This window comes from Amblyomma americanum, unplaced genomic scaffold (genome assembly GCF_052857255.1).
Source record: "Amblyomma americanum isolate KBUSLIRL-KWMA unplaced genomic scaffold, ASM5285725v1 scaffold_427, whole genome shotgun sequence".
Classification (NCBI taxonomy): domain Eukaryota; kingdom Metazoa; phylum Arthropoda; class Arachnida; order Ixodida; family Ixodidae; genus Amblyomma; species Amblyomma americanum.
This window is the reverse complement of record NW_027526898.1, coordinates 182,085-197,032: the sequence shown is the minus strand read 5'-3', so window position 1 is coordinate 197,032 and position 14,948 is coordinate 182,085. Positions and strand designations below refer to the sequence as shown.

Sequence of the window (14,948 nt, the reverse complement as noted above, 5' to 3'; positions counted from 1 at the left end):
AAGACAACAAAACAATATTTTACCAGCTGCAACTAATGTAGTTTTTTTTTTATAAAAGGTAAAACCGCCAACGTTGCCTGTGAAAACGTTTGGCGTCGACCTGCTTTGTTCATTTCAATGTCTTTGACATCATCAATCACATCATCATCATCGCATGCGGTACTCCTCAAGCGCTTAGATCATCTGTGGCCCTGAGTTGTCTGAGGAAAAGTTTTGTCTTCGGCTGGGGACATGGCCAAGCTACTTAGCGGCAGTGCGCGACTAGAAAGAAGCGGAACAGGCGCCCGGAACGTTCTCGGTTGCATGCTGACTGCTTCAACACGTCTGTCAGCATGCTTCTGTAAATAAACAAATTCCATCGCTAACAATCACTTTGAACCTTCAATGTGACAAATTTGCTCTGTAGGCTTTGTTCTTTCGCGCTTTGCCCATTGCTGTAGTCCCGCAAAAAAAGAGAAGAAACTGCGCTAGTCTTCATTTGAAAGCTGTGCAACTGGCTTATCTCAGATCAATTAAGAGTCAGGGGTAAGTCATCAGTTTCTTTGAAAGCATGTACTTTACACTATGCTGCATTAAAAAATGGTTTGTAAAAAACACTAAACAACTGATGAAATATTTGCAGCGATAAATGCGTCCTAATAGAGGATTGAAAATTTGCTTCTGTAACTTAAGCAGTGCTCACGCTTGCAGGAACAGGTTTGGAATGAAGAGTTCTCATCTTATACCGCCGATATCTAGGGCGATTGAATAATATTGGCTGAAATATTATAGCAAAAATCGCTTAATACATCTCCACCTGCTGCAGGAACTATTTATTCAGAAGATACTCGTCAAAATCAAAAGAAACTTAAGTCACTACATTTCTCATCATTTCTTCTTTCCTTAATCTGCTGTTGCGAAGGCCTCACCTGAATGGTACCAGCGGTGCAATTACAGCACCTTACCGTAACTCACAACGCTCAACGTGCGGATTTCAGCCAAAGCTGTTTTGTGGGCAGCTTGCAGTGCCTTCTGCTTGGAATAAGACGTTTGCAGATCGCGCACTTTCGCAATGATGCGCAAAGAACTACTCAAACCGCCCATATGTTTTATATCTAGGAGACTTTTATTGAAAAATATTCTTGTGTTAATTGCACAAGTGCAATCTGTCGTCTTTATAGAAGATGATATAGCACTGTAATTGCGTTAAAATGCTTACACGCATTTCTTCACATTAAAGAGATCGATCGTCAAAAAAGGACTGAAAATTCGAAGTTTCTTTATTTCAAAATGTATGGGATTTACCGAGCACTATAAGAAAACCAACATTTATTAGTTGCAGTCGCAACCCCCGTTGTAACTGCAGGTGTGCATGCATGATACTGCACACGTTACCTCCACCGAAGTTGCTGGTATTATTAGGGCTCTCAAAGTTTTGAAATCCAGAAAATTGTTGTGGTACATTAGCAGTAGGTTTGATAAAAATTGCAACACCACGGCCAATAGATTCCCTCTCGCGTTACGTGGAAACAGCTGCCGTATCTTGGTGGAATATAACACCTGCAAACCAAGAACACACATCTGTTTTATTACCGGTCGGTACGCGGCACTATAAAAAAAGCACCATTATACCTGCAGCAATACCACATAACCCATCCTGCTTGTGATGTAGCTATGTGCCCGCATCTCTCCAGAGAAAAGTTACATGTGTAATGCAAAAGTAGGACAAAATGAAAGAGCAGGATGAAAACGAGGAATGTTCCTTAGGGTTGAAATAATAATATAACAATGACTCTCAGAGGTTCATTTTCACCTGCCCTAATGCCAAAATATTTGATTCTTCATTCATGCATGCTCCATTCGATCACCCACGTCAGGCGCAACTGGTAAAAGCAAAATGCCGAAGCAAAAGTGTGCGCTTCAAGCCAATACCTCTACGCTGCTAGGATGACTCTCATAAGCACTCTGCTATCCACTCAAGACCCGTGCGACGTTTCAATTAAGATTTTTCTCTGATTAAAACTTTGTAAGCATAAATGCCTTTCTACAGATTACTGCGTTTCATACGTCGAGAAGGAATATTGAATGGACAGAAGAGAAAGGGCAAACCTGGAGTGGGCAGTACAAGTCAATACGAGAAAAAAAACGTACCGATGGTACTTCAATAAAATACGACATTCCTGTGACAGTGGTAACGATTCGATAAATTTTCGTTTATTATTCAACTTTATATCGCGGCTTACTGATATTACGCTCTGCTGAGGACGTTACTGCTTCGCGCCACTTCCTTTCTTTCCCTCTTGCAAAGCTTTGCCAACTCTGACAGCAGCTGCTCCCGCGGGAGCGTTATTTTCACCACGCTACCGCTAGGATGGATGGATAGAAGGAAAGAGCCTCCCTTCTGAAACAATGTGGTGGTAGTTGCCACCACCTTGTGCGTGGCAACTGAGGTGGCAACTGCCACGTCTCACGCACTATAGGTTCCATACGTCGACATCTTTTTGTGTTCCCCTCTCTGTTGATATTCTGCTATACAATGCACTGTTTTTCTCTATTTCAAGCTAATTCTCACTAGTGTGGGCAGCCACAACTGGAGAAAATGTCACTACGTTCTTACTGCTCCAAAAAAGAGCCATCAGACAAATTTCTAAAGCTCCTTTCCTCGCGCACACAGGGTCAAAATTTAATCAGCTAAAATCGCTAAAATGACATCTTTGTATAACCTTAGGCTTTTCCTTCTATACAGAAAAGTCCTCACTAAGAAGGTAAACACACTAACAATATTAGCGGTGCTTCAAGAAAACGTTACTATACATAACATCCGAAACTGGAACGTTCGCATATTACTGGCTGCCGCACAACCTTTGACAAGCAGATGCTTCTGTGCAGGCTTCCTCTTCTAATTATATAAAACTCCCGCAATAGTGGAAAAGATGTTAAAGTTGTTCCTGCCCAACAAATCCATCAGATGTATTTATGAACACTTTGTACATGTCTTTATCAGTGCTTTTCACATGATGCCGCTCGAGTTTTTTGGGGTTTGCCTTAAAATCTTATCAATTTTTATTTAGTGATGTAAATAATTCAATCGATTGATTTATCCTTTGCTGTCAAAAGCCATTAGTAAGGGACCAGTCGCCCGTCAAGCTGATCTTCGAAGCAACTTTTTAGCCGCTTCCTTTTCTTCTTCATTTCATTATCATTATTATTATTATTATTATTATTAATATTATTATTATTATTATTATTATTATTATTATTATTATTATTATTATTATTATTATTATTATTATTATTATTATTATTATTATTATTATTATTATTATTATTATTATTGTTTTCATTAATATTATTTCTTTAATACTGTATACTCACGCCTGATTGTCTGTAACGCGTTCACTAATTACGTTTCTTATTGTGTATGATTGTATTTCTAGCTTGTATTTCAGAGGTTTCATATTCGTTCATATTAGTATTGGCTTTATTCTTGTTTGTATTTTGCTATATGCTGTACTTGGCTGTTATCGGTCGTTCATTCTCTTTGTTTATTGTTTCATTAGTTATTTATATGTCTGTTGCCTGTTCTAGCTGTTTTCATTTACCGCTGTTCTCGCTGTTTCCTTGTTCTCGCTTTTTTTGTTTCATGCTTGCTGTCGCGCATAGTTTATGTGTCTTTTTTTTCTATCGCCTTGACTGCTGCATTACCTCCCCTGAGTGTCTTCCTTTGTAGTGAAATAAATGTACATTTTGTGCGTGTGAATGGTGTACCAGCACCAAGACCTTTGGGTTGTTCCTGGGCACCGAAAAATAAAGATTGATTGATTATTATTATTATTATTATTATTATTATTATTATTATTATTATTATTATTATTATTATTATTATTATTATTATTATTATTATTATTATTATTATTATTATTATTATTATTATTATTATTATTAATATTATTATTATTATTATTATTATTATTATTATTATTATTATTATTATTATTATTATTATTATTATTATTATTATTATTCCTTTGTTAGGCTACTCTTTTTATAATTTTTAAAGAATGTAATAAACTGGTTTTTAAAGTGGGTATTTTCCATCAATATAGTTTTAGTTGTTTTAAGCCACCAATCTTGCAATTACTTTTTGCTAGCTCCCACTGCAGATTCATTCACGTGACCATTATTAGCACTAAACTCTGGAGCCTAGGAAGACTGAGTGTGCCTGCATCGACATCAAGAAAGAAACCACAACATTCTACTGTAATATTTCCAATTCCTTCTACACAGAACAGACTGCACAGGTGTCATCTTGGTAAAATTCTTAATATACCTTCGCGTTCAAACGCACCACTGAACTAAGTTCAACGAATAGGGCACTGCCTCTTGAGTTATCATTGAACTATCCCTTCCTGATCTGCCGTTTTCAATTCCGATGTACACTTGCCGTAAAACGTAAACGAAAGGTGATTCCGTCCATAAATTTAATTTTTTTAATGAATATAGTGGTGGCCGAGATTTATGGGTGCACTGCGCAATTTACAAAATCAAAATTCGGCGGCGTACATCGGTTCAAGGATGGCTAAAATAAAGGCGGTGAGATTAATTTTTTTTCGGTAATATTGCGTTTCATTTACTTTCGACTTCGCCTGTATTTCTAGTCTGCTTGTTATTTTTATTGAGTTGATCCAAATTCTACCCTTCTGCTCTTTTACCTCACGTTTGAAGCTCCTTATTTCTCCGTCCTTGTTTCCGAACACTTGCAGATTTGTTTCATAGTCTTTTTCCTCCAAAATCAGTCCACACTCTTTCTTCATAAGTATATAAATACCTTAGCTGTCCAGTTGTCATCGTCTGATTTCCTCAGGCATTCTTCAATTAAAAAATTACTGTGAGCCTGCTGTGCTTGGACAGACGGCCAGTGCATATATTTCTATACTGCCTCGCTTGTGGTTGTGCCGCGGGCACCAAGCGCTAATCTTCTAAATGCTCGCTGATTTATTTCAACTCTCGTCTGAACTATTCTTAGACAAAAAACACACTTTGATTTTTTTATTACTTTCTCTGTGAGGAGCCTGGCGGTTATGCAGCTGCGGAAGATATAGTACAACGCTCTCTCGCACACTGATTCCTTAACGCCTACTTGATTATGAGGCTTGGACAGTCGAATGATTTCTCATAACGTAAGAAAGTTATATATAGGGGCTGGTAATAGTATGTGCGTTTGTCTATCACCTGTAAAATAGTCTGAATATGCTCTATTGTCGGGTAGCCATTGCAAGAGACTGCTTGGTCCTTTCATTGAAGTGTAAGGTTATCCTGGTTTTATTAACGATTACATCCGTTAATACAATATAGGTTACGAACAGTAAGAACTCTTTTATCGTTATTTCGAAGATAAAAAAGCGATCGTAAGCTGTTCGGAAAAAACAAAACATCAGTACGCTATTCCTTAAAACATCAGCTCTAAACATGGGCGTATCAACCGTATCTAAAACTGTTCACATTTATAAAGCAGCGCATTTTCAGAAAAAAAAATGTGCTCTCGACAATTTCTGTACACGTGGTGCCTGAAATTTACACGTTTTAATTTTGGAAGTCCCTGAATTATGCATGGAGTTTTCTTAAAAGGAAGATAAACAGAAATAAGATCTGTGAATTAGATAAACCCTTTTCTTTGCAATAAATATTTCATGTGCAATTTCTTAAACGTCGCTCTGGTTGTGTCTGCCTTAGCCTAGCATACTTCGAAGAATTGTTCTAAAAGCTACCAAGTTCACATGGCATGAAGTGCTTGCCGCGGTGCCTTTATGAATACGCGGAAGAGCACCTAAGGAAGTGCCTCCCAGGTTTATTTGTAGGATCTGAGCGCATGTCGTGTTGGAGCAGAAAAACATTACTTCCCTTACCCATCCGCTAGGTTTCATAGGCGCAAACTACTGGCAAGGCCAGCCAGTTTTGAACAGGCCTCTTTTCTGAGGTTGTATGGGAAAGATGTAGAGGTAATGTGTGGAAATTGACAGTGCTAGGTTGTCGGAGGAAATGGAGCTGTTCGACTTTAACCCTTCTGCACGGATCTGTGTTTGAATGCCTTTGCTTGCAAACGATTGGCGTTCGTTTACAGCCCTTGATGACCTGCTTGCAAGTTACAGTAAAAAGGAAACATTCCGCTATGAAACACACGCTTTAGTTTGAAGAAGTGATATATGATATTGATTTCTTACAGCGAGAACGGCGAGAGGTGACATTCTTAATCAATCAAGTTGTGAAGGCATTATAGCTGTTGCTTCTTGTTTTTATGAGTGTAGTGTGCAGGTGGAACATGAATTCGGTAGGAAGAGCTACAGTCGTAATTCTAAGGTGCACAGCCATTTTACCGCTGACACCATGGTTTAGGGTCTTTAGAGAAACACGCTTTTCTTTCGAGCACTGAAGGCACTTTCATCATACCTTTTCGGCTAAGTGGACACTCCAGCTTAAGGTATTCGCAAACATAGCACGATGAATTAATACACTGTGGCAATATTGTTTGCGTCTGCAGCCGTGAAATAAACTAAAGCATGGGGTTCTTGGCGATGACCAAAGAACTTCGCAATCATTACGACTCTCTAAATCCGTCAGTCCATAAATGTGACAGATTCTTTGCCAGAGTGCGTGGCTTCTGAGCACGAGTAGCCTGTCTGATGCTGGCCGATGCGGCTTAGAGATTGCCATAAGCTGCAAAACTATCGTATACTGCAAAAGTAAAACAGGTCAACGTAGCCGAGTACGAACTAAAGATCCGCTACAATTCGTTCAACGGCCAGGTGTTTGCCTATTATTATTTCGCCTATTATTTCTTCAAAGTTCTTGTTAAGTCGGCAGAATACTGATAATTTTCTAGTTATTGCACTTTTTGTCATTTCTTTACGCAGCACTAAAATTAGCCAGTTGCGACTCGCCGCCGACATCAAACAACAGAATAAACAACGAAGGGGGGAGCCTAAGTGTGCTTAGCCAAAGGAATGACCGGTGAGAGGGAGGATGTTCTGGTGCAGGATGGGTGGTAGGCTCGTAAACATGCGCTTGCAAATGTGTTGTCCACGCAATATCGCAGTTAAAAAGGATTAGACCGGGTGACCTTAAAAACTGATAGGCCATCTCAGCAGAACAAATCAGGCGAAGTGAGCAGTGTGAAGACCTAACGAACGTGGGCTTTAAAGGCGTTATATCCTGCCATGCGGCTGCGACATGTGGCTTGTCTGGTACATGTTACTAGTATAAACGATCGCCTGCTGAAAAAAATGTGTATGATGCAATAAAATCCCACACTTTGTCGATCAAATATCATACAATTATTATACAAATTATTGAAAAATATCAATTGTATTAAATTTTGGAAAATAGTACAATTGTCATACGAATGGAATACATTATAATAAAAATCTTATGATATTGTATGAGGAAGCCTGTATAAGGTTATTGCATCATACAACTATTTCAGAATTGCTCAGCAGCGGAACAAAAAGCAATATGTGGAAGTAAAAGTAAAAATAAACAGTTACCAAAGATACCTACAAACGAGGAAGAGAGGAAAGGAACAAATGGAGTCTGCAAAGCAGAACGTAAAATTGATACAACTAAAAAAAATTAGGGAAAGAAGTTAATACTGCTTACGTGCGGTGAATTAGAATGCATGGACCTCTGGTGCTCGGCTACGGCGATGACGTACTAGTCTGATAGAGTGGCCATTGAAACTACTCTTTTCGCGCAAGCCGAATCGAAGATGATGAGGCGACAATATTCAAACGAAGTGCTAAATCTCGACTGGCAGTTTAGCGTGCAGGTTGCTCTGCTGCGATGATGGCGCAGTGTTCTAATGAAGTCGCCAGCGAAGCTGATGAATTCATGCCGCCCTGTACACGATACCCACTTCATTAAAAATTTTAGGAAATTATATTTTTCTTTCCTAAAGACGTAGGCACTGACAATGATGTCATGAGGTCACAACACCGGATTTTTCACCTCCTGTTCTATGTAATACTTTAGAAATAATGACAAAATAAAAATCAGGAATTGGAGCTAGGATGCAAGAGATTTTAAAATGCGGTTTTAATACGGTTGCACTCTTTGCTCTTGTGGTGTTTTTTTCGTGTGATCAGGTGTAGGCCCTGATTCAAGCTTTGCGTCAGCGACGGTAAATGCCTACCAGTTTCTTTGTTTCTTTTCGAGTTGTTTGTCTCTGCTGACTTAAACTTTGTAAAAGCAGTTGTTTGATGTCACGGGGACTTTGCGCGAGATTCCATGGGTAGTGGCTGTTTCTTGACGCATCCTATGCCCAAAAATTCTCTAGACTTGCGGTGCTCGCGCATGAGCACAACATAAAGACTGTCAGGATTCAGTGATGGAGGAGCGTCTACCTGAAATATTTGAGCATTCCTCGCTATGCTTAAACAAGGAGCAACTTGAATTTTATGCCATGCTTTGAAAGACGAGCTTACCCAGTGACTATGAGCCTCTTCGTTTTGGCATTGCATTTCCACTTTTCACATATATCACTCGGATATTCGTAGCCGCCGTGTTTGATAGTACGCCCAAGGAACCGACACGTACCTTTAGAAAAAAAAACGTGCTTTGAGGAGGAGGAGGAAAAGCAGTTATTAAGAGCATAAATACGGGGTGGGTTCCGGAGAAGAACCCATTGGCCACCATCGTAATCCGGCCCCTTTCAACCAGTGATTTGTGGTCGAGGGGACTGCGCCTATGAAGGGTTGCCTGCCAGCGCATTGAGAGGGAAGTCAGGCGAATATGAAACGGGGCCAATGAGTGAGGTCCGAGAATAAGCATTTATGTTTGCCTTTTGGAATGTGAGAGGGCGACGGCACCTTATTGGTCTGCCCCAATAAAATTCGCCTCAATGGCCACAGTTTCTTGATGTTGCCGAAATGCAGATTGCGTGTTAAATTTCACAAAATGTTTCTGATGTCTGCAGTGCAACGGCTTTATTTGTATAACAGCAGTGTGTGTCACTAGGGATTTTGATATTTTCTTTTATTGTAGAAGTCTTTCTTTTCAGTCTTTAAATTAGGCTTTTCGATATGTTCGAAGGCCTGAATTTTTTCATCAATTATATGATTTTCTTCATTACGTTTTGAACTGAACCGTAAGCGCTGTTCAGTTGGTTACTAACACGAGAAGGTATCATCAGGTCCTGCGATACTCGCAATTAGAAAACCGGAGCTCGTTTACAGGGAAAAGACTCATGTGCGGTACTATTGCTCCACTTGCAGTAAAGGATTACAACATATTTGCTTGTCAACCTATTTTTAACATTTTTAGCACAATGTACTCATCATCATAATCAGACTTAATACACCCACTGCAGCGCAAAGGCTTTTCCTAGGTCTCTCCAAATAACCTTGTCTTTTGCCAGCTGCGCCCACCTTCAGCCTGCAAACTTTCCCATCTCATCCGCCCAGCTAACCTTCTGCCGCCCCTTGCTACGCGTACCTTCTCTTGGAATCTATCTTTTACCCTTGAGGATCAATGGTTATCTTGCCATCGAATTACATACCCTGCCAAAGCCCATTTATTTCTCTTGATTTCAACAAGGATGTTATTAACCTGCATTTGTTCCCTTACCCACTCTACCCGCTTCCGGTCTCTTATAGTTATATCTATCATTTTTCTTTCCATAGCCCGCTGCGTTGCCCTTAACTTGAGCTGAACCCTTTTCATTAACTTCCAATAGCTTCGACGTTTCTGCTCACAATAGACTGCGTTCTTTTTTACACAATTTGAAAAATGCGTAGCCGAATGGTTTTTATTGTATGCTTTTAATAATCCGCCAATGCACGATAAATCTCTTCCCAGACTTAATATTGCTCCTTTGAAATTAACACCGAAGACTGCGTTGAAACTTCTCCTTTCAGTAACCCTACCAAATACCAGAAGAATTTGTTTTCAAAGTGTCAGGGTTAGTTTTTTCATAAGCAAGGCACCGAAATTTATATTCCATTTGCCCTCAAAGAAGTAGTTCATACACAGACGAAAGATAATGAATACAGAGCTGCGCTTTTGCCTAGATCAGTTTTCCTCTATAGTTATTTTACGAAAATACCATCAAAAGTACAAAATAACACCAATTATTTCTTCCTGAGCACAAACAAAATGTGGTGCCATAGAGGAAAGAAAAAAACGAATTATAGCTTCATGACGCTCAACACCACAGAGTCGGTTTCTATTTGCAAAGGCAGCAGCATCCAAAAAATAGACAGCGGTTTCCAAAATTACTATTTCAAACAAAGAAACAATTGTTCCCAGTATTGACAATAAACCTTAACACAACACCGAAAAATGTCACGGGGTCAGTTGTCGAAAAAGTAAAGCCGCTTTTTGCCCTGCTTCTCCGAGCAAAATATTATTCTATCACAAAGGAACGTAAAGCGAAGCATCCTGCCCAGAAATAGGAATGCTACTGGTCTTCCGTCTCGCGCTCCGTCCTCTTTGTCGCAGATTTCTACTCTGCATCACCAGGGAAAACACCGCGGAGGGGGGTGGCGGGGAAGGTGGAAGGGGGTAGAGGGCATGTCAATGTGTGTGTACGGTTGAGAGCTTCTGAAAGGCCGTTTGTTTTATAGAGATAAGGAGTGGTGAATGGTGTCCAAAGCAGCACAAACGAAGTATTGCGTCAGCCACTCGGGCGAGGAAGCAGCGGCCATGGTCGGTGATAGTGGTCGGGGAGCTCCATGATGTAGTAGGACGTCGTGCAGAAAGAAGTCAACCATGTCACTTGCGCAGCTGGTCGGGATAGTGCGCGTGATCACGTACCGCGTGGCATAGTCCGATGCGACGGCTATCCATTTGTTCCCCATTGTGGACACCGGGAAGGGCCCAAGCAAGTCCAGGCAAACACGAGAAAACGTCTCGGCCGGGATGGCTATCGGCTGCAAGTGTCCATGAGGAAGAGCCAAGGACTTCGTGCGGCGTTGACAGCGCTCGCAAGCGGCCACATAAAGTTAGACAGAGCGGTAGAGGCGAGGCCATAAGAAACGCCGACGAAAGCGGGCGTATGTGCGCGTGACACCATGTTGGTAAGCCGTCCGAGCATCATGAAAGTGTTAAAGAATGGTAGAACTCAGGTGTTGGGGGACGACAAGCAAGAGCTCAGCGCCATCAGGGCGCTTATTGAGGCGGTAGAAGGTGCTCCCGTCGATGACGAGCATGGCAAGGGAAGGGTCAGGGCGGTCGGCGTAGAGACGGTGGATGATGGAGCATAAGATGGGATCTAGACGCTGTTAGTCGGCAATGTAGGAGAAGGCCGAGATAGACAAGCCTCTCACGTCCGAGTCGCTGTCAGTGGAGGAAGCAGGGTCAACGGGATGACGGGACACGCAGTCTGCATTTCGATGAAGCCGGGCGGATTTATGCAATAAAGAAAATGCACACTCTTGCTAGCGCAACACACAGCCCCAAAGGCGACCAGTACGGTCCATGTGGGAAGAAAATCAGTAGAAAGCGTGTTGGTCGGTTACAACACTGAACGACCGGCCGAATAATTAAGGCTGGAATTTCGCAACGGCCCGAACGACGGCCAGGCACTCCAGCTATGTGATGGAGTAATTCCGCTGCGGTGAAGAAAAGAGGCGGCGGGCATAGGCAATCACGCAACAGTTGCCGCATTGCCGCTCAGCCAGGATGGAGCTAATTCCGTGGTCGCTAATATCTGTGCGAAGTTACGTAGGGCAGGAAGGGTTGAATTGCGGCAAGAGAGGCAGGTTGATCTCGACAGCAACGAGGCTCCAGAAAGCGTCAGGGCCCCAAGAAAAAGGAACGGAATTCTTCAGCACGTTAATGAGAGGGTGGGCGACTTGAGAGCAACTGGGGATTTACTCGCGAAAATACGCCCATAACCTGACGAACCTGTGGACGTCACTTGGCGTACGGGAAGTGGGAAAAGCACCGAGGGCGCGGAGATTGTCGACATCGGGCTGAATGCCACAATCATTGACCGAGTGGCCGAGAACTATGAATTCGTGGCGACCAAAACTGCATTTATTGAAATTAAGATGAAATCCGACGCGGCAGATCGGCGCAAAGATGCACAAAACTCGAGACAGGTGCCTATCAAAAGTGGGCGAGAAAACAATCATGTCGTCAGAGTATCATAGACAAGTTGTCCACTTAAAGCCGCACAGCAGCGAGTCCATCAGGCGTTTAAATCTGGCTGGGGCGTTACGAAGGCAAAAAGGCAGCGCTTTAAATTAGTAGAGCCCGTCTGCGCCAAACGAGGCTTTCTTATTACGGTCCGCTTTGCAACAGAAATTTTCCTGTAGCCGTTATGAAGGTCGATGAAAGAAAAGCAGCGGGCTCTCTGTAAACAATTGATGGCATCAGCGATGCGCGGAGAGCATAGACATTTGTGTTAGTGATCCTGTTCAGATGCCGATAGTCCGCACAAAAGCTCTAAATTTGATCCTTCTTCTTAAAGGGAACGACACGGGATGCCCAGCAGCTCTTCGATGGCTAGGTAAAGTCGTTGGCCAGCATATTGTAGCCCTCCCGCTGGATGACGTTGCGCACAGAAAGAGACGGAATGCTCTCCGGTGTATAGGACTCGCATCCCTGTTCTCAATCCGGTGATTTAAAACGGATATTCTGCCCAAAGTCAAGCACCAAAGTAAAAATATGTCTAAATGGCTCCAAATGGTGGTGAGGATCTTCATCACACTTGGGGCTCATATCTTGCTGAATCATTCTGGAAATGGGAGTTGGACCAGATATGGGTTGCGGAGCTGCATCATATGGTGGATCAGGTGGTATGGCTGAAACAGTGGAGTCGGCCAGAGACGCCCAATAAGCGAGCGAAATGCCTTCAAGAAGAACTTGGGACGACAGCTTGAAGTTAAGGAAACCAAGGTAGGTGCTATTCTTGGTGACGCATACGACGAGGTATAAGAGAACGACATTATGGTGTAGAAAAACATTGGTAATGGGTCAAGCGACGTAATCGCCGTCAGGAACAGGTAGAAAAGACGACATAAACAGGTAAACCAGAGTCAAGGGCAGCCGAGCGGACTCAGTGGACCGAAGGCGGATACGGCTTGATGATGTACCAGAACATACGTGCAAGTGTAGTCGAGGAAGGCCACTAGAGCAGTCAATGAGGGCAGAGTGGGCTTTTAAGAAGTCTAGACCAAGGATCACGTCGTTAGGGCACTGGTGAAGGACGGTGAACAGAAATGGATTGTGATGACCGGCAACGGTGACTCGGGCAGTACACTGTCTAGTAACGGAAGCATTGATGCCATCGGCGACGCGAACTGTTGACGAAGCGGCAGGGGTCATCGTTTTTCTTAGGTGGCGGCGGAAAGATGAGCTAAGTACGGAACTTGGGCACAAATCTCAATGAGGGCTGGGACAGGAACGTCATCCACAAAGACGTCAAGGAGATTACATGGACGAGCAGTAGTCAGCAACGGATTTGCAGTCCGGAGCATCAGTGCAGCGTCACCTTCGGTAGCTGCATAGGCTGCTTCCTCGAGAAACCTTAAGCAGAAGATAAAGAGCCGCTGCTGCGAGGAGGAGGGGAAAGAGAACGGAGGGTTTGCGGAGGTGAGCGGCTGGACCCATGAAAAACCGAAGCGTTCTCGGAGCGTAGTGACACAGAGCCGGTCGGTAAACGGCTGGGTCCGTGTTTGGCACGATGATCAACGTAGCAGAAAGGGCGTGAAGCAGAGCCCCAATGGCTGCGGCAGTGGAAAGAGATTTGACCGCGAGCATGAGAACCAGATGGGCCGGTCGTCAGGGGTGCGCCCCTCCGCAGGATTGCGGCAGCGGTAACGTGTCATGAAGGCAATGGTGTGAGCAGCCGTAGCGATCACAGGAGGGAGTGCGCTTGAAGTCAGGTTTTCCATCCTGCGGCTAGAGGGCATGGTGATGTTTGCAACCTCATGTCGCACGCCTGAATGAGAAATATAATGGCAGCGTGTTGTCCGGCAAAGGCTCCGTGGAAGCATTGGGAGCCATGGCTTGTAGTTCACGGCACACGGTACCAGTCAAGTCATCGGTGATGGAAGGCTGCCGTAATGTCGGTAGATCCTCGCACGACAAACTGGCAGCTGGGTTTGGTAAGCGGTCAAAACGGTGCACAGCCCTCCTGTGTTTGACCTGTTGGAATGGCCGGCCAACCTATAAGACGGAGTCAACCATGGAGCGCTTTTTATTGAGAAGGTTGAAGGCGTCGTCAGCAAAGTCTTTTAGCGTGTGCCCTACCTTTTTTACCTCGGACACTTCTTGATAAACTTTTAGGCATAAGGCAAAGACATCCTGAATACCCGAAACGTAAGATTCCGTAGAGGTTTGGGCGTTAGCAGAAACTTCCTTCTTAGCGGCTAGCTTTCGTCCAACAGGCTTCCCAAAGAAATCTCGGAGCTTCTATTTGCATATGTCTCAGGATGTAAGGTCTTTGTGGGTTTCGAACCTTACGTGCGCCGTTCCGGCAAGGTAAAATATTACACTCGCAAGCATGAGCGAAGCGACCCACCTGTTACGTTTGCTGACACGCACATAAAGCGAGAACCAGTACGCGATATCCATGTCGTTGGTGCCGCAGAAGGAGCTCGGATCGTGTGTGGGCCACAACAGTCGGTGATAACCCAAGTGATGACTGCTGCCTAGGTCTTGTGGGCTTGACGGGCAATGACAATACCCAACACCTCCACCAAATATTACGGGAGGTCTTCACAAACACTTGTGCAGCGCAGAGGTACTCACTGACGTGAGGCTTTGCGAACGCACACATATACACGCAATCAGCGTCGTCGTCTTCAATAACACCAATAGTCACTTCTTTTTCGGAGGGCACCAGTATGTTTTTTAAAAAAAATGAGACACCAACTCCGCTTTTTGGTTCTATGTGACAGCGTTCTTAAGTATACATTTCTCCCCAGCAGCAAAACTTTCAGTAATAAGAGCTCCCCATAGTACAAATA

At 43.2% G+C, this 14,948-nt stretch overlaps 1 long non-coding RNA gene across 1 annotated transcript; it reads right to left on the bottom strand.

The window, feature by feature from the left end:
- Positions 1-1,241: 1,241 nt before the first annotated feature.
- On the bottom strand, positions 1,242-8,569 carry LOC144112589 (uncharacterized). The gene is made up of 2 exons (XR_013310339.1): positions 8,457-8,569; positions 1,242-1,539 (listed from the first exon to the last, which is right to left on the bottom strand). It is a non-coding gene; the product is annotated as an uncharacterized LOC144112589 (long non-coding RNA).
- Positions 8,570-14,948: the final 6,379 nt, after the last annotated feature.